At 40.3% G+C, this 19,829-nt stretch overlaps 1 long non-coding RNA gene across 1 annotated transcript in view; it reads left to right on the top strand.

Annotated features, from left to right (window-relative positions):
- The window catches only part of LOC122200792, a 34,742-nt gene extending 15,807 nt beyond the window's left edge, over positions 1-18,935 (top strand). Inside the window, exon 3 of the long non-coding RNA XR_006193935.1 lies at positions 18,735-18,935. This is a non-coding gene — a long non-coding RNA (uncharacterized LOC122200792). The remainder of the gene's footprint in view (positions 1-18,734) is intronic.
- Positions 18,936-19,829: the final 894 nt, after the last annotated feature.

Raw genomic sequence — 19,829 nt, 5'->3', positions numbered from 1 at the left:
TGCTAAAGAGACTGTCTTTATTCCATTGGCTATTCTTTCCTGCTTTGTCAAAGATTAGTTGGCCATACGTCTGTGGGTCCCTTTCTGGGTTCTCTATTCTGTTCCATTGATCTGAGTGTCTGTTTTTGTGCCAGTACCATACTGTTTTGATGATTACAGCTTTGTAATACAGCTTGAAGTCTGGGATTGTGATGCCTCCTGCTTTGGTTTTCTTTTTCAAGATTGCTTTGGCTATTCAGGGTCTTTTGTGGTTCCATGCAAATTTTAGGATTGTTTGTTCTAGCACTGTGAAGAATGCTGGTGGTATTTTGAAAAGGATTGCATTGAATATGTAGATTGCTTTGGGTAGTATTGACATTTTAACAATATTTGTTCTTCCTATCCAGGAGCTTGGAATATTTTTCATTTTTTTGTGTCTTCTTCAGTTTCTTTTTTTTTTTTTTTTCTTTATTTTGATATACTCCGAGTGGAGACACATTGTATTCAATTTCTTTCATAAGCTTTCTATAGTTTTTAGATTTATTCCTAGGTATTTTATGGGTTTTGGTGTAATTATAAATGAGATCGATTCCTTGATTTCTCTTTCTGTTGCTTTGTTATTGGTATATAGGAATGCAACCAATTTCTGTGCGTTGATTTTTGTATCCTGCAACTTTGCTGAATTCATGGGTCACTTCTAGCAAATTTTTGGTGGAATCTTTTGGGTTTTCCGTATAGAGTATCACGTTGTCTGTGAAAAGTGAAAGTTTGACTTCCTCCTGGCTGATTTGGATGCCTTTTATTCCTATGTGTTTTCTGCTGAGGCTGACTTCCAATACTATGTTGAATAACAGTGGTGAGAGTGGACATTCCTGTCTTATTCCTGACTTTAGGGGGAAAGCTCTCAGTTTTTCCCCATTGAGGATGATATTAGTGTTGGTTCGTTCATATATGGCTTTTATGATCTCCAGATATGACCCTTCTATACCTACTTTCTTAAGGGTTTTTATCAAGAAAGGATGCTGTATTTTGTCAAATGTTTTCTGTGTCTATTGAGAGGATCATGTGGTTCTTGTCCTTTCTTTTATTGATGTGAATAATCACATTGATTGTTTTGCAGATATTGAACCAGCCCTGCATCCCAGGTATAGATCCCACTTGGTTGTGGTGAATAATTTTTTTAATGTATGGTTGGATCCGGTTGGCTAATATCTTGTTGAAGATTTTTGCATCCATGTTCATCAGGGAAGATACTGATTCTTTATGGACTTAAATATTTCTTTAAGGAACAATGAAAGTCACAATATAACTGTTGATGATTTATATAATAAAATTAAAATATTTTGGGTTATTTCTTGTTATAATTTATTACATATGTTAATTTTTATAAATTTACCTATTCCCCCCCCCCCCCCCCCCAGTCTCCTCCCCTCTGGGAACCATCTGCTTGTTCTCTATAGTTGAGAGTCTGTTTCTTGGTTTGTCTCTCTCTCTCTCTTTTTCCTTTGCTCATTTTTTTATTTCTTAAATTCCACATGTAAATGAAATCGTATGGTATTTATCTTTCTCTAACTGCCTTATTTCACTTAGCATTATGCTCTCTAACTCAATCCATGTTGTTGCAAATGACAAGATTTCATTCCTTTTTATGACTGAATAATATTCATATATATATATATATATATTCCTTTATATATATAAAGGAATATAATATAATATTCCAATAGGAATATTATATTATTCCTATAGGAATATAATATTCATATATATATATATTCCTTAATATATATACATATATATACATATATACATATATACATATATATACATATACCTATACCTATACATATACATATATATACATATATATATATATATATATGTATATATATATATTTATATTTATACACCACCTCTTCTTTGTCCATTATCTATCAGTGGACATTTGGGCTGCTTCCATTATTTGGCTATTGTATGTAATGCTGCTGTAAACATAGGGTTCCAATGTATCCCTTTGAATTATTGGTTTTTTTGAGAGGGGAGGGGTAAATGCCCAGTAGTGTGATTACAAGATTAAAGGGTAGTTCTGTTTTTAAATTTTTGAGGAATCTCCATACTACTTTTCACAGTGGCTGCACCAGTTTGTATTTCTACCAACAGTGCATGAGGATTCCTTTTTCTGCACATCCTTACCAACACTTGTTGTTTTTTGTGTTTTTGATATTAGCCACTCTGACAGGTGTGAGGTGATACCTCATTGTGGTTTTGATTTGCATTTTCTTGATGATGAGTGATGTTGAGCATCTATTCATGTGTTTGTTGGCCACCTGTATGTCTTCTTTGGAGAATTGTCTGTTCATGCCTTCTGCCCATTTTAAAATCAGATTATTTGTGTTTTGGCTGTTGAACTGTATAAGTTCTTTGTATATTTTGGATATTAACCCTTTATCAAATGTGTCATTTGGAAATATCTTCTCCCATTCAGTCGGTTTCCTTTTAGTTTTGTTGACTGTTTCCTTTGATGTGCAAAAGCTATTTATTTTGATGTAGTCCCAATGGTTTATTTTTGCTTTTATTTCCTTTGCCTCAGGAGACAGATCTAGAAAAATTTTGCTACTGCCGATGTCAGAGAGATTATTTCCTGTGCTCTCTTCAAGGATTTTTATGGTTTCAGGTCTCACATTTAAGCCTTCAATCCATTTTGAATTTATTGTGTGTATGGTGTAAGAAAGCGGTCCAGTTCCTTTTTTTCCCCATGTTGCTGCCCAGTTTTCCCAATACCATTTGTTGAAGAGACTGCTGTCCCATTGGAAAATCTTTCCTGCTTTGTCAAAGATCAATTGACCATATCATTGTGGGTTTATTTCTGGTTTTCTATTCTGTTCTATTGATTCTATGTGTCTTTTTTGGTGCCAGTACCATATTGTTTTGATTACTACAGCTTTCAATGTAACTTAAAGTCCAGAACTGTCTCTGGCTTTTTTTCTTTTTCATGATTGCTTTGACTATTCAGGGTCATTTGTAGTTCCATACAAATTTTAGGATTGCTTATTCTAGCTCTGTGAAAAATGCTGTTGGTATTTTGATAGGGATTACATTACATCTGTAGATTGCTTTAGGTAGTATAGACATTTTAACAATATTTGTTCTTCCAACCCATGAGCATGGAATGTCTTTCCATTTCTTCATGTCTCTTGAATTTCTTTCATCAATGTTTTATAGTTTTAAGAGTACAGGTCTTTCACCTCTTTGGTTAACTTTATTCCTAGGTATTTTATTAGTTTTGGTGAAATTGTAAATGGGATTGTTTTCTCATTTTCTCTTTCTGCTGCTTTATTATTAGTATATAGAAATGCAACAGATTTCTAGATGTTGATTTTATATCCTGCAACTTTACTGAATTAATTTATTAGTTCTAGCTGTTTTTTGGTGGAGTCTTTAGGGTTTTCTAAATATAGTATTATGTCATCTGCAAATAGTCAAAGTTTTATTTCTTCCTTACCAATTTGGATGCCTTTTATTTCTTTTTGTTTTCTAATTGCTGTGGCTAGGACTTCCAGTACTATGTTGAATAGAAGTGGTAAGAGCGGACATCCTTCTCTTGTTCTTGACCTTAGGGGAAAAGCTCTCAGTTTTATAATTTATTATATATTTTAATTTTTATAAATTTATCTTGAGACATAAATATAATTATTATGAAATATATAATGTATTATGTGTTCCCATAACAATATTTGACCATAATATATAAAATTCACGATACATTTTAAAATCTAAAATATTGCCTACAGAATTTTATTGGCAATTCCAGTTACTACTGGAAAGTTTTTCCAAATTGAAATTAGTAAGTAAAAAAGAAAGTCTAAAATATACAGTGATTCAACAAAGTTTATTTAATTTTGGACCTTATTGTCAATCAAACAAAATTATTTGAAAAATCTTGAGTATAACCATGTAATTAGTGACTTTGCTGAAATGAAGCAAGAACAAATTTTATGAAATATATAATCTTTATGAATAATATAGTTCTTTTTTACACATATATGCTATTCATCAAAAGAACACCATTAAATTCAGTCATCTTTGATATTTTGCCAGCTTTCCATCATAAAATATCCATAGCTTTTGAGCAAAGGAAGCCAGACACAAAAGAATACGTTGCCTAATTCCATTTATAGAAAGTCCTATAACAGGCAAAACTAACCTACAGTGATAGAAATTAGATGGGTAGTTGCCTGTGGGAGAGAGGAGGGGAAACTGGCTACAAATAGGCCTAGGGAAACTTTCTAGGGTAATGGTAATTGATTGGGGTGGTAGTTACACAATGTATTTGTCAAAGCCCCTCAAACTATGCCCTTAAAAGGTGTGCATTTTATTGTATGTAAAAATACCTCAATAAAGTTAAGGAGACTTTATCTCTTAATAAATAAGTAATTGATTCAATCTGATGTATAACATTTAACCATTTCGGATTATGGCACTGTATTTTTGGTGTACGCCCGGAGATAATGCCTCGGTTTCCAGCAGGAGCTCCTGGGCAGATGAGGGTACCATTACTGAGATGGAGAAAGCACAGGAGGGTTATGTTTGATGGGGGGCAGGGCTGATGTACAGCTGGTGCATTTCTGGACTGCAGGATGGTTGTGCCTCTTAGGAAAAGCACTGCTGCTCTGAGCCCCCTTGCTACCCCAGATGCCTGGGCTTTCTCCTGAGACCCTCACATCTTTCCACTCTCCAGCATCTAAAAGTGCTAATACCTGGCACAGCTATCGGCCTTCATGATGCTGATCCCAAACCCTGGGGACCTGCTGGTGCCTCTGCTCTAAATTTTTTTAACATCTCTGCTGGTGGGTTTTGGGCAAGGAAACACTGTAAGCCAGGATTCATTCTGGGAATGTAAACTTAGAGGTGACTATAAGACCCCCAAGTGGAAATGTCAATACAATATATATAAATGGATAGAATTTGAGAGGTGAGGTCTGGGCTGGACATGGAGATGTTGGCTCCCCACTGTCAACACAAGTCCAGACTCCCTTAGGTTGATCATCCTGCCCCGACCTATCTTACCATCTCCATGTCCTGCCACCTCCCTGCCGGGTCCCCTGTCTTCTTGCTGTTTCCTGATCACTCTGTGTTCTAGGACATACTATGCCTCGGCTTGGAATGGCCTACCATGTCTTCTCCACTGGCCACCCTCCTAAATCATCCTCACTTGTCTCCTCCTCCTGAGGCCTTCTATTTCCTGTCCTGCCTACCATGGCCCTTGGTAGAGAGAGCACACTGCGTTGTACACTTCTGTTTAGATCCCTGCCTCTTGCACTAGGCTATCAGCTTCTTCCAGGTTAGGATGGTATCTCTTGGCTCTCTGGGCCCAGCAGAGGCCCTTAGTTATATGGAGCGATTTTCCAGTAACCACTGAAGGAATACATGGTAATGCACAGTCCTGATGGTATTTACCACAGCCCCACCCTCACTCCATAGCCTCTGTATATGTTGAGTCACATATTTAGACAAGCTAGACTTGCTCTTCTTAAAAGAATAGGCCCTTTAATGGCAAAGACCATTCCTTATACGTCAATTCTCACTCTCTCACAGCCTGAGAAAGAGCACACAAAAGAAAAGAATGGAAGAGCTCCGTCAGTTGGAGTTTAATCTCAGCCTGGACTCTTTTTTTTTTTTTTTTTTTAATATATGAAATTTGTTGTCAAATTGGTTTCCATACAACACCCAGTGCTCATCCCAAAAGGTGCCCTCCTCAATACCCATCACCCACCCTCCCCTCCCTCCCACCCCCCATCAACCCTCAGTTTGTTCTCAGTTTTTAACAGTCTCTTATGCTTTGGCTCTCTCCCACTCTAACCTCTTTTTTTTTTTCCTTCCCCTCCCCCATGGGTTTCTGTTAAGTTTCTCAGGATCCACATAAGAGTGAAACCATATGGTATCTGTCTTTCTCTGTATGGCTTATTTCACTTAGCATCACACTCTCCAGTTCCATCCACGTTGCTACAAAAGGCCATATTTCATTCTTTCTCATTGCCACGTAGTATTCCATTGTGTATATAAACCACGATTTCTTTATCCATTCATCAGTTGATGGACATTTAGGCTCTTTCCATAATTTGGCTATTGTTGAAAGTGCTGCTATAAACATTGGGGTACAAGTGCCCCTATGCATCAGTACTCCTGTATCCCTTGGATAAATTCCTAGCAGTGCTATTGCTGGGTCATAGGGTAGGTCTATTTTTAATTTTCTGAGGAACCTCCACACTGCTTTCCAGAGCGTCAGCCTGGACTCTTAAGAGCTGAGTAGCCTTGGGGAAGTTACTTAACCTCTCAGAGCCTCAGATTTCTCAGGTGTTAAGGATAGGATGGCGGTACTTACACTGTAAGGCAGATGTGAGGCTTAAATAAAATAATGTACATAAAAGTGTTGAGTGTTTACCAGGGACTGGGGGAAGGGGGAATGGGGAGTTATGGGTACAGAGGCTCAGTGTGGGATGATAAAAAAGTTTTGGAGATGGATAGTAGTGATGGTTGTACCACAGTGTAAACGTAGTTAATGTCACTGAACTCTATACTTAAAATATGGCTGAAATGGTAAATTTTATGTAATGTATATTTTACCACAATATAAATAAATAGATAGATAGATCATTTGACAGATGACCAGAGCAAGAGAAGCCAGACCCCCTTTCCCTCACACAAAAAAATCATGGTCTCAGGTACACAGTGGCTGATCTCTATGTCTGAGTTTCCTTCTTCCTTCCTTCTGGATTTATCTTCACCTGGGTTCCAGGACCATGGCCAAGAGGCAGGATGAGGGAGAGCAGGATGGGTATTGAGAGAGGAAGTGATTAAATGTTGAACGAGGATCTGGTGGTTGTGGGGTCAAAGCCAGGACGGCCTGCTGGGAAGGCCTGGCTTGAGGAGTCGGGCTGCCTTTCTCCCTGGAAGGAAGAAGGATATCCGGGGGTCAGGGATGACACTAGTGTTTTGGCCATGGGAGAGAAGTGAGATATCCAAATTAAGGAGGAAAGGCGGGTGGGAATTGCAGGATGTCCGTATTGGCCCTTGCTGCAAAAATAAATGCTTCTGGGAGTAACTACTACGTAAATAAATAAGTAGGGTTTTTTTTTTTTTTTTAAGCCCTCAAATCCACTTTTTTTCCTCCACTTTACCAAGGACAAGGGCAGCATAATAAACTGAGAAGGGAAACAAAGAGATTTTAGACTCTGGCTGCTATGGGGAAATTACAAATGAGGCCAGATGCTATTTTTGTTTCTTTTTCATTATGAAAAATACCTTGCCTGACATGGGCACCCTGCCACCATTGGGAGAACCGTGAGAATCCAGTTTGTTCCCAAAACACTGCCACGCGGAGGTGAGGTCACAGGGAACATGGCTTTCCCCCAAGGCAGACCTAACCAAAAACAAATAAATGAATACATGATAAATAAGTAATGTTTTCAAAATGAGAATCAGAGCACATGGCTCTGATCTAGCGCTTTCACATCCTAGCTGGGTTCCCTGGGGGCAAATCATTTCCCCTCTCTGCATTTTGGTTATGTTCATTTCTTTGGGTTCTTCCATCTCTGATACTCTGAGTCTAGGACATATTCTAGGACATATCATAGTGGGAGTTGAAGAGAGGAAAGAAAATGTTGAGCTGGATAGTTGAGCTGAATATCCCAGAGCTGGAAGAGAGGTCGTCTAACTCATTCATTCACGCATTCATTCATTCATCTATTCAGTATTCCTATTTGAGCAAATACCCTGTGCCTGGCCTTGTGTAGCGAGCTGAGAGCCACAAAAGGCTCAGACTCAGTTTCTACCTTCACCAAGCTTATAGTCTAAAGGATGGGGGAGATGACGTGGGGGCAAGGCAAGAGGGTAAATGAATAATTTTATCACCAGGGCCTATGGGACTATAGACTGAGCATATAGGGTATGGTAAGGGTGCAGAGTGGGCAAGGCTCACTCAGCTTCTAGAAACCAGGAAAGGCTTCCAGAGGATGAATCCACTCAAAGGACAAGTAGAAGGTGACAAGGCAGATGGAGGGAAACAGCAGAACAGTATATGCATAAGTGACCCAGTCATTCCATTTCCAGGGGACTGATGTTCTACCTTATAGTTCTTCAGGTAAAGACATTCCAGAGTTTTGGAGGTCATTAGACCAGAGTTTCTCAAATTTGAGTCTGTTTGAGCCTCAGGGCTCATAGATACATATTTTCAGAGCCTAAAATGTGTCTATGAGATCTTTTAAAGGTTATATTACATTCTGGTGATAATCCAAACAAATTAAAATAAACCTGTTCTGAGTTGTCTGGAAGACCACCACCTGCCAAGCCACCTTGGCATTTCCTTTATGCTCGTGATCACTCTGGTGCCCAGGAATTAATTGTTAGAGCCTGAGGAATACAAGGAGGTGGACTTAATGTAAATGATGCTCCTGTGCCAAGTGAAAGTCAAATGGGTTCTTGGTGTATTATCAAAATGAAGGTTTTCCATGAGTTTGACCAGAGAAGCATAATGGGGGCTGCCTGCAGTCGCACAGTGCTGTGAGTATGCCAGACTCAAAAGAACTAAGCCCTAGGTGTTTGAGACACAGTCAGGTTTCAAGCAGCAATTTAATTTCAGCACATCAACGTCTTCTATCACATTCAATAGAAATCTTTTGAGTTTTGGAGGTTTTATAGTTTTATTTTCCTTTTGTGTTGGTTTAGAATTATGGAACTGTGAGCACAAGGAACGTGTACTGAGTTTTGTGCTTACAAATATGTAAGTGGTATTAAAATAAAAAATCAGTCCATTTTGGAGTGAATCTGTGAAAATTAAAAAAATATATTTAAAAAATTTTATTTTTCTCAAGTTCCACATAAGGAGAAAAAACAGTTTCAAACAGAGAGGGAGGCAAACCATAAAAGACTCTTGAATGCTGAGAACAAACTGAGGGTTGATGAGGGGGGCAGGGGAGAGGGAAATGGGTGATGGGCATTGAGGAGGGCACTTGTTGGGATGAGCACTGGGTGTTGTATGTAAGCGATGAATCACAGGAACATACCCCCCAAATCAAGAGCACACTGTATATGCTATATGTTAGCAAATTTGACAATAAATTGAAAATAAATAAATAGGGGCACCTAGGTGACTGAGTTGTTTAAGTGTCTGACTTCACCTCAGGTCACGATCTCATGGCTTGTGAGTTCGAGCTCTGTATTGGGCTCTGTGTTGACAGCTCAGAGTCTGGATCCTGCTTCAGATTGTGTATCTCCCTCTCTCTCTGCTCCTCCCCGCTCATGCTCTGTCTCTCTGTCTCTCAAAAATAAATAAACATTACATATATATATATAACATATATATTATTTATTATGTACATATATATTTATTATATATACATATATATAATAAATTTTATTTTTATGTAATCTCTACATCCAACATGGGGCTCGAACCCACAACCCTGAAATCAAGACTCACATGCTCCACTGACCAGATGGAGCCAGCCAGGCACCCCTAGTCTGTGAGAATTTTGAATAGCAACCCATCCATTACCTGAGTTTGAGAAACATTTTATTAGCTGTTTGGTGAACAATTCTCGTTTTTAAGAATTTCTTTTTAGAGTCCACTGAGAGTCTTTCTCCCTGCCACCTAAGGTCAAAATGACCTCCAAAAAGATGAACCACAATCTATTATCATGTTGTTAAAAAAAAAAAAAAAAAAAAAAAGGTGTGCACAGGGCCTCTAGGGAAATAACTCAAATTTAGACATATCTGACATTTATTTTACCATTTTACCCTGCCTCCCTTCCCCCCCCCCCCATACATACCCATACATACTCATACGTACCCTTAGCAGTATTCAGTAAGCAATTTAGGGAAAGTCTTTAATCTCCCCAAGCTCTACTTCCCTAATCTATAAAAATGTTATATCTCAGTGCTGTTGTAACGATTATTTGGGCAAGCTCCTGGGATACAGTAATAATGGTTCTAATAGCCATCATTAACACTAAACACTTTTCTTACTTTATCTCGCTTCATCTTCCTCAGTCTGCATGGAGATAGTTTAATCTGAATTTTATAGCTCAAGAAACAGGCTCAGAGAGGTGAAAGGAATTTGCTCAAAAGGCTGAATTGGATTCAAACCTAACTCTCAAACATGCAAATGGCCTTTGCTGGGAGACATTGCCCAAAATACACTCTGCCAGGTCCATCTACAGAAATCTTTCCTGCCTTTTAAGAATTCTTAACAGAATTAAGCTCTCCTCCTCCTGTGTGCTCATACCTTTTCCTTATCCTCATGGTTTGCAGGAATTTAATCTAGTTTTGTATTACACAAAGTTAGTTTACCCAGGACCCACCCACTGGGGGTGGGGGATGGGGAGAGATTCTTAGGGTCTAGGAACAATCAAATGTTCTCTGGCTCTGAGCCCCCACCCAGTGAAGTCACTTACATCCAGAGCCCCTTCCCAGCAACCCCCCACCACTCCTTTCCCATGGCCTGGTTCCCAGGGGCTCACTTAGGTGTTTGTTATATTGAATGGGATTGCGTGGAGCCAGGAGATTTGGGCTCCAGCCTCTGCCCTGCGACTACAGTGTCTGGTCTGGACAAGCCATTTAAACTCTCTGGGCTCACACTATGTAAAATGGGGTAGGGGTGTGGGTGTGTGTAGAATGCTTGGTGAAGTCCTACCCATCTTTAACATTCTGTGTTTCAAAAGTTATAGCCAGAGCATAGACATGGGACCTATGGCAGATAAAGTTTCTTGATGCAGGGTCTTTCCCGAGACTACGTTTATTGTGGTATCTCTTCATGACTGTAGTGAGAAGGGGAAAGATTGGACATTGAAAACAAAATTTACCATAGTCACGTTTTTTCACTCACGCTCTTTCTGTTATTCTTAATTCATTTTTATCTATGTATTTCATTTGTATAGTTTATATTGCTGTCTTTAAATTTGCAAATCTTTTCTTCTATTCTAATCTACTCTTACTCCCACCAGTGTATTTGTCATCACAGACATCTGAGGTTTTCATCTCTAAAGATTTGATTTGTGTCTTTTTTCATGTCTTTCATGGCTCTATTTAACTTTTTGAACATATGGAACATTTGGAATTTCTTTTTTTTTTAATGTGTATTATGTATTTTTTGAGAGAGAGAGAAATAGCATGAGCAGGGGAGGGGCAGAGAGAAAGGGAGACACAAAATCTGTAGCAAGCTGCAGGTTCTGAGCTGTCAGCACAGAGCCTGATATGGGGCTCGAACTCATGGACCACAAGATCATGACCTGATTGTTAAGTCTGATGCTTAACCGACTGAGCCACCTAGGTGTCCCAAACATTTAGAATTTCTGAATGAAGAAACTGAGTCTAGAGAAGTTATTTATCCAAGGTCATTAAAACAAAAGTGGTGTAGGGGTGCTCAGTCAGTTGGGTGTGTGACTCTTGATCTCGGGGTCTTGGGTTCGAGCCCCACATTGGGTGTAAAGATTACTTAAAAAATTTAAAAATAATTAAAAAAAACCCAGAGGTGGCTTATCTCTAGCACCCATATTTTAAGCCATCAAATTGTACTCTTTCCATATATATAATGTGTTACTATTTTCTCATTTTTATGATAAACTGCTATTAAAACTATGGTGTTGTTTATAATCAATGGCAGTTTAGAATAGAGAGGACTCAGGGGAACCTGGGTGGCTCAGTCGATTAAGCGTTTGACTGGCTCAGGTCACGATCTCACAGTTTGTGAGCTCGAGTCCCATGTCAGGCTCTGTGCTGACAGCCTGAAGCCTGTTTCAGATTTTGTGTCTCCCTCTCTCTCTGCCTTTCCTCCACTCGTATTCTGTCTCTCTCTCTCTCTCTCTCTCTCTCTCAAAGATAAATAAACATTAAAAATTTTTAAATAAAAAAAGTATATAGAAGAGAAAGGATTCAGTAATTTTAAAAACCAAGGGCAGAGAATAGGAGAATTCTATTTGGGCTCCAGCCCAATACGTCAGCTGCTAGCAGGAAGTGTGGCTAACATTTATCAAGCACTTGTTGGAGGCCCGATGCTTGGCTGAATACTCTGCCTACAGTACCTATTTTATCCTCACATTCAATTCAGCAAATATTATCTCCATTTTACAAATGAGGAAACTGAGGCTGAGAAAGATTTAAGTAATTGCCCACTATCCCGCAGTGAGATAGCAGCCCTAGACCATACGCGGGTCTTCTGACTGCTAAAGCCGTGCTATTTACCGTTCCACTAAATTGCCTGGTTTGGGAGGTGGAGACAAAAGCAGGTGTGCTACAGGATCCTTGTCCTCTCAGAGTTTACAGCTCAGTGGAGGAGACAGGTGTGAAAACAGTTGCATTATATTATTCTTTTTGTCAGGACTTCCTTCACTGTAAGTGACAAAATTCCACTTTGACCTCGGCAGAGGATAAAGGGAAATTTTTCTCAATGTAATCCTGAGAAGGGCAATAAAGCAGCCGGGCCCTTTAGGACAAGTGGACCCCGAGGTTGGAATCTCCTCAGGATTCTGTCACTCTCTGACTCTTGTCTCTTCCTTCCTCCCTCCTTCAATAATTTATTATAAAAATTTCAAGGCTGCCTGGCTGGCTCATTCAGTGGAGCATGCAACTCTCGATCTGGGGGTCAAGACTTCAAGCCCCACAGTGGGCACGAAGCTCACATTAAAAAAAAAAAAAAATTCAGGAGCACCTGCGTGGCTCAGACTCTTGATTTGGGCTCAGGTCATGATCCTGTGGTTTGTGGGTTAGAGCCCCAAGTCAGGCTTCTCGCTGACAGTGCAGGGCCTACTTGGGATTTTCTCTCTCTCCCCATCTCTCTGCCTCTGCCCTGCTCTCTCCCTCTCTCAAAAATAAATAAGCATTAAAAAAAATTAAAAACAATTTCAATATACAGAAAAGTTGAAAGATTTGTACATACTCATACCACCACGTAGATCTTACAACTGTCCCATTTAATGTATATGTATATTTAATGTACATGTAGCTGTCCATCTATTTCTGCTTTACTTTGCACATGGGATTTATTTTCTCAGAGTTCTTTCCTTCTGACAAGCAAAATTCCCATCTCATCCTTCAACCTGAATTCTGCAACTCCAGCTCATAAACTTCTATGGCAGGACTCAATTTCATCTAACGTAGGTTGGAGCTCCCTTGGACTGAGGGGAAGGTATATTGTAGTTGGCAACTCCCACCAGGACTACACGGTGGGCATGGAGGGAGGGGCCAGAAAGGGAGGCAAGCACACAAAACCGTACAGGTGTGATCCATTCTGTGACAAAGGGAGTAGCAGGCGATAGTGGGCATGCAAGGGAAGACCCCCAATCCAGTTGGGATAGTCAAAACACAGCTTTTTTTTTTTTTTCCCCCAAAGGAGGTGATTCCTGAACTGTCTTAAAAGACATGGGGAGTTAAGCCTGGTAAGAGGCTGGAGACTATACAGATCAAGGTGCACAGTAGTGAGAGAGTCTGGGGAAGCGTAGAGTAAGACAACAAAAATAATGTGACCTCACACGTGTGTTCGAGTGTTGAAATACTTAATAGTGCATGGCTCGCAGAGCTTGTTGTGTGCATGCATGTTGCAGTTTGAAATTGGCCATTGGTGGGAGTATTTACACCACGGAGATCTGCAAACATGACTCCCCCCCCCCCCCCCCCCGAGATTGGTGTTAAACATCGAGAGAGACAGAGACAGCATGAGTGGGAGAGGGGCAGAAAGAGAGGGAGAGACAGAATTCTGAGCTGGGCTCGAACTCAGAAAACTGCAAGATCATGACCTCAGCTGAAACAAAGGGTCTGACGTTTAACTGACTGAGCCACCCAGGTGCCCCAGAGATTGGTTGAACATTTACCAGCACCACTGGCCCCAGGGTATAAAAGCCTGAAGACGGCTATTATGTCTTCTTCTGATGTTTTCTCTGTTATAAAAGCTCCTTTGACAGATTCTGTTTCTGGCCTTGAATTATTTTGTTTTCTCTTGAAATTTCATTCATCCATCTCACAAACCTGCCTAAGTGGTGCCTTGCATGTTCTGGGTCTTGACACCACTAAGAAGCCATAACACCTGCTGTCAAATGTTCCCAGGGGCCCAAGGCCAATGCCCTTGTTCCTGTCTGGACTTCGCAGAGCATTTTATCAGGAACTTAAGTAGACAGATTGCTATCAGTAAAGAAAGATTCCTTTGCCAGTGGGATTGTTTTTTTATTTTTGAAAATAATCCATTAACATTGGTGGAGCCATAGCCGGCTCCAGGGTACTCCCGTCTGGCTCCCACAGGAGATTACAATAGGGCTTGGCAAAGTCTCCCAAACCATGTGTAACCATTCCCCTGTTCAGATCTCCTTTCCCCATAGTGCTGTGCTCAGGCTATCTTCACTACCATAATTATTGTCAAAGTAACCACTGAGCTATGTTAAAATAACTAACACACACTTCCTGCTCTTGAAGGGAGTCAGGACCTATTCATAAATATATAAAAACAAATAAAAAGCAAAAATAAATAAGAAAAGTACTTAAATTAGAGAATCATAAGCATGGAAGGAACTATCTTATGCCTCCATTTTGTATACTTGTTTTTGCTTTTTTTAAAAAAGTAATCTCTGTGTCCAACATGGGGCTTGAATTCATGACCCCGAGATCAAAGAGTCATATGCTCTACTGACAGAGCCAGCCAGGAGCCCCTGTTTTCACTTTCTTGATGATATCTTTGTTTTTGGGGCACTTGGGTGGCTCAGTCAGTTAAACCTTTGACTGCAGCTCAGGTCATGATCTCACACCTTGTGGGTTTGAGCCCTGTGTCAGGCTCTGTGCTGACAGGTCAGACCTTGGAGCTGCTTTGGATTCCGTGTCTCCCTCCCTCACCCTCTGCCCCTCCCCAGCCTGTGCGCGCACTCTCTCTCTCAAATATAAATAAACGTTAAAAAAAATAAAGCACCCAAGTTTTAGATTTTGATGATGCCCAGTTTATTTTTTCTTTTGGTGTTTTAGCTTTTTATGTTATGTATAAGAAATACATATATTGCTTTATACAATTGCTTTTAAAATCAGTTAATAGATAAAGGAGAATTACGCATTTATATCGTCTTTTATAATTATAAAAGGTAACATAATTACCTTTACCAGTGTTCTTTGTTTTTTCATTTGGATTTGAATTACCATCTGGGGTGAGTTACTTTTGGGTTGAAGAACTTCCTTCAGCTTTTCTTTCAAGGTGGGTCTGCTAGCAAAAAACTCTTTCAGCTTTTTTCTTTGAGTTCTTTGAACTTTGAATCCTGAATGTTGAATGCATGAAACATAATGGCTACTTTGAAGTCTTTGTGTATTAAATCTGACATCTAGGGCTTCTCATAGGCAGTTTCTGATGCCTGTTGTTGTTTTTTTTTTCTTAACCTGTGTATGGGTCACACTTTCCTGTTTCTTTGTACGTCTCATATTTTTCTGTTGAAACTGATCACTTTAGGTAATATATTGTAGTTTCTTGGATCTTGATTCCTTTCTCTCCTCTCTGAGGCTTGTTTTGGTTGTTGTTTGCTTATTTGCTTAAGGACTTGGCTGGACTATTTAATTTTTTTAATTTTTTAATTTTTAAAGTTTATTTATTTATTTTGAGAGATAGAAAGAGAGAGAGCATTCAGGAACAGGGGAGGGACAGAGAGAGGGGGAGAGAGGGGATCTCAAGTAGGCTCTGTGTTGTCAGTGCAGAGCCTGATGCAGGGCTCAAATTCATGAACTGTGAGATCATGACCTGAGCTGAAATCAAGACTTGGACGCTTAACTGACTGAGCCACCCAAGCACCCCTTGGCTGGACTATTTTAGTGAAGTCTATTTCCCCCACAATGTGAAGTCCCTGATGTCATTCCTCAGAGGACACAACCTTGAACATGCACACAGTCACTCTGGGATACCAATGGTTTTAGTAGGGCTCCCTTTGTCTCTCTCCCTGATCTCTCTGTTAAACTGTGTGCCTTGTTTGGTATCACACACACAGATATTAGGCTTCTCTAATTGTTGGCTGTTTGCTTTTCTGTTTTCAACAATGCTCTGGGGCATAAATTGCTCTGCAGTCTAACTTAACATCACAGATCTGCAGCCCCAGATTTTACTTCAAGGAGGATTTTTGCCCCAGTTGCTAGGAGTGGTGCCAGTAGACAACTTCTAGCTATCAGTTCCTTCAGGAGTTGCCTCAGGTGTATAGAGAGCTACTTCACCCAAGGCTTTGCCCTTCCTGGGGCATCCCATGTTAGGTGACTGAATGGGGCAGGGGTATAAAGGCTTGGCCATCTTGGCCCACAATGGGACAAGGCTGGTGGGTTACAAATGCTCCAGAGGTCCTCATGGGTTGGCTGAAGCTTTGTCAGATTTGTATGTCATTTGGGCTTTCCCCTCTGCCCAGTTTTCTTCCTTTTCCTCCCTTTCAAAGATGTGGATGCTTGATAAATATTCTGCAGACCATATTCTTGTAGATATCAGTGCCTGCATCTGGAGAACCCAACCTGCAGAAATTGGTACCAAGAGCAGTCCAAAGAAGCAGGTGGTAAGCTGGGATTTTAAAGCTAGATCATTCCTACCACCTGGTTGGCAATGAGGATCTGATCATTGGTGATACATGGAGCAGATAACACTATGTGGCACAAGATGGTAATCCAATTCTTAGTGGTGAGGAGTTAGGGTGGTATGCCCATGGAGGGAAATGTACTAGCTGCTGCAATGTATTTAGCATTTGAGAAGTATAGGAGAAATAGTAACTGCAAGGATAATGGGATTAGGTAACTATTGCTAAATCCATGGATATTCCTTGCTGCAGGCAAGGAAAGCCAAGTGTGAAAACTTACCAAAAAAGGTTCCATCTCCTGCAGCAGGAGGGCAGAGAAAGCTGAAGGCACTGGGGTGGGATTTAATAGGGTAGGAAAGCTCCAGAGAAGATTAAATGACCACCGAAGGCAAATCTAATATGACAAGGCTAATGGGACTCTGATACTTAGGATGGGGATATCTGGGTATATTTTGAACTCCCAGACTCCTCTAAATTATCTGAGCATGCAGAAGTAGCCTTCCTCTCCTTTTAAGAGCTAGCATATCCTGCTTTCTTAAAGGTAATGCGGAGAACTCAGACCCTCAAGACAGGGTCTGCCCTGCACCTCCACTCCTGGACATTAAGTCCATAATTAGGGTTAATTCATAGCATAGTACAGCTGGGAGTGTGCTGAGCCTATAGTAGGGAGTAAAGGACTGTTCACCAAAGGATCTGCAGAGGAGCTACAAGGCCCAGCCATCATTTACTGGCATGAGCCAGGACATACACATGGCACTGGACTCTGAAGAGGCTTGATCAAGAGAACCAAAATGTAAGACTGGATAGAGGAGAGTTTATTTTAGTAATGGGCAAACTTGCTGTTAGGATGGAACCTAGAAGCATGGGAAAAGTGAAGGCTCATACTAAGTGAAGCTAAAATGCCAGAAGTGTCAATGCAATGCATTTGGTGGAGGAAAGGATAGAAAGACTCAGGAAAGTGAGTATGTCATGTAGGGCCAGAAGACTCACCAGATAACTATGCTCCAAGGGAGGTTTACACCATTTACTGAAGTTACAAGGAATATGCTGGTGAGAGGGGCACCTGCTTTACTAAAACTTCAGTGGTGGCCTTCCTTGGTACACCAGGGCTAGTGGTGAGAGAATCTGTCACTAGGCACACTAAGTAGCCCTGGGGATGTTAGAAATACAAAATGATGGAAACCAGGTAGCAGTTCTTAGCCACTAGATTATTTCTGAGTCACTAGAGACAGCTAGAAACCAGGTGGATGCAATTATCATAATTAGCAAGTGTTGGAGTGTCAGCTAAGGAGGCTTGATCCATTAAGAGTTATGGACCAAATTAAAATTTGATAATCCCAAGCCACATCTCATACCAGAGCCCATTGATTGAAGAAGAGGCTAGGTCCCCAGGAGGAAGAATCCTATAATGTTCTGGCAAGTATACATGGTAATAATTCCCTCTCAGTCCTTCCCCCCACCGCCATATGGAAAGAGAATACCAAAATATTTGGGGGACTTTGGGCATAGGGTCCAAGTTGGCATTTATACCCAGATACTCAAAGTATTATCATGGCTCCTCTTTTAGAGCCAGGGCTTATGGGCACCAGATAATGTGTGATTCAACTTACAGAGGGTCCACCAGGTCTGCAGCCATACTCAGTGAAAATATTCCTAGTTCTCAAACGTATAATTGAGGTTGGCATACCTGTAGTTGACGTAACCCTACATTGAGTCCTGAGCCTGTAGGATAAGAGCTATCATAGTAGGAAAGGCCAAATGGAAGTCTCTGAAACTACTCCCTATCCAGTCAAGATAGTAAATAAGGAACAATATCACACTCCAGGGAGATGGTGAAAATTAGTGCTACCTTTAAGGATCTAAATGATGTGGGGAAGATGGTCCCCATCATATTTCCATTTCATTTACTTGAAACAATATGATCCTAGACAATGATAATAGTCTTCACAAATTCAACAGTGTAGTAGCTTCAATTAGAGCTATCATGCCAAGTAGATCTATTACAACCTCTGGGCAGAGCAGATTAACAGGGCCTCAGGTACATGATATAAACCCATTGACTTGGCAAATGTATTCTTTTCTATTCTGATTAGAGAAGAGTGTCAGAAACAGTTCACATACACATTGACAGGGCAACAATATACATTTACAGTTTTGCCCCTTGACAGTGTTATGCCTCTCTTCTCTCCACAGGTGTTGACCCTAATAAATATCCAGCACATCAGACTCTATCTCAGCATCTGCCTCTGAAGAGCCCAACCACCAGCAGCAAGAATCACAGAAGTATTAGTTCTGTTCTAGTCAGAGGTCCTGATTTCCTCAATTTTAACAGTACCAGCTCTAGCTCAGCAGAGAGGGGTGAATACCCCACTAGTTGGTGTGGTTAATTCTTAGTGGAGTTGTATTAGTTTTCCATTGCTGCAAAAAAAAAAAAAAAAAAAAAAAAAAAAAAAAATCACCAAGGGGCACCTGGGTGGCTCAGTCTTGATTTCAGCTTAGGTTATGACCCCAGGGTCATGGGATTGAGCCCTGTATCAGGCTCCAGGCTCAACTTAAGATTCTCTTTCTCTCTCCCTCTGCCCCTCTCCCTGGCTCTCTCTCTCTCAAATTAAAAAGAAAAGAAAAGAAGAGAAGAGAAGAGAAGAGAAGAGAAGAGAAGAGAAGAGAAAAGAGAAAAGAGAAAATCACCACAAACTTGGTAGCTTAAAATAACAGAAAATTTATTTTCTCACAATTCCGAAGGCTGGAACTTCAGTTCAGTTTCACTGGGCCACAAGCAATGATTCAGGGCAGAGTCACACTTCCCTCTGAAGGATCAAGGGAAGAATCTGTTCTTTGCCTCTTCTGGCTTCTGGCGGCTGCCAACATTACTTGCCTGTGGCCACATCACTTCAATCTCTGCCTCTTTGGTCACACTGCCCCCTCCTCTTCTATGGGTCATCAAATCTTCCTGTGCCATTCTCTTATAAGGTACTCATGATTACGTTTAGGGCCCATCCTAATAATCCATGACAATCTCCCTACCTCAAGATCTTTAATTTAAATTCACATGCAAAAGCCTTGTTTCCATAAAGGTAACATTTATAGGTTTCAAGGATTAGGAGCTGATATCTTTAAGGGTCATTATTCAGCCTATGATAGGGGCAAATCTGAGTTTTCTCTTTCTGTTGTTCTAACAGGGAAGGATGGTCTTTAGAAAGGAGTAGAGACACAGGGACTTTGTTTGCATGGTAACACAATGAAGTTATGTTCTGAGTAATAATCAAATTTTAAGAGAAAGTTTTGTTT

This window comes from Panthera leo, chromosome D1 (genome assembly GCF_018350215.1).
Source record: "Panthera leo isolate Ple1 chromosome D1, P.leo_Ple1_pat1.1, whole genome shotgun sequence".
Lineage (NCBI taxonomy): Eukaryota > Metazoa > Chordata > Mammalia > Carnivora > Felidae > Panthera > Panthera leo.
The sequence above is the reverse complement of the archived record's forward strand: the minus strand, read 5'-3'. Positions and strand labels throughout refer to the sequence as shown.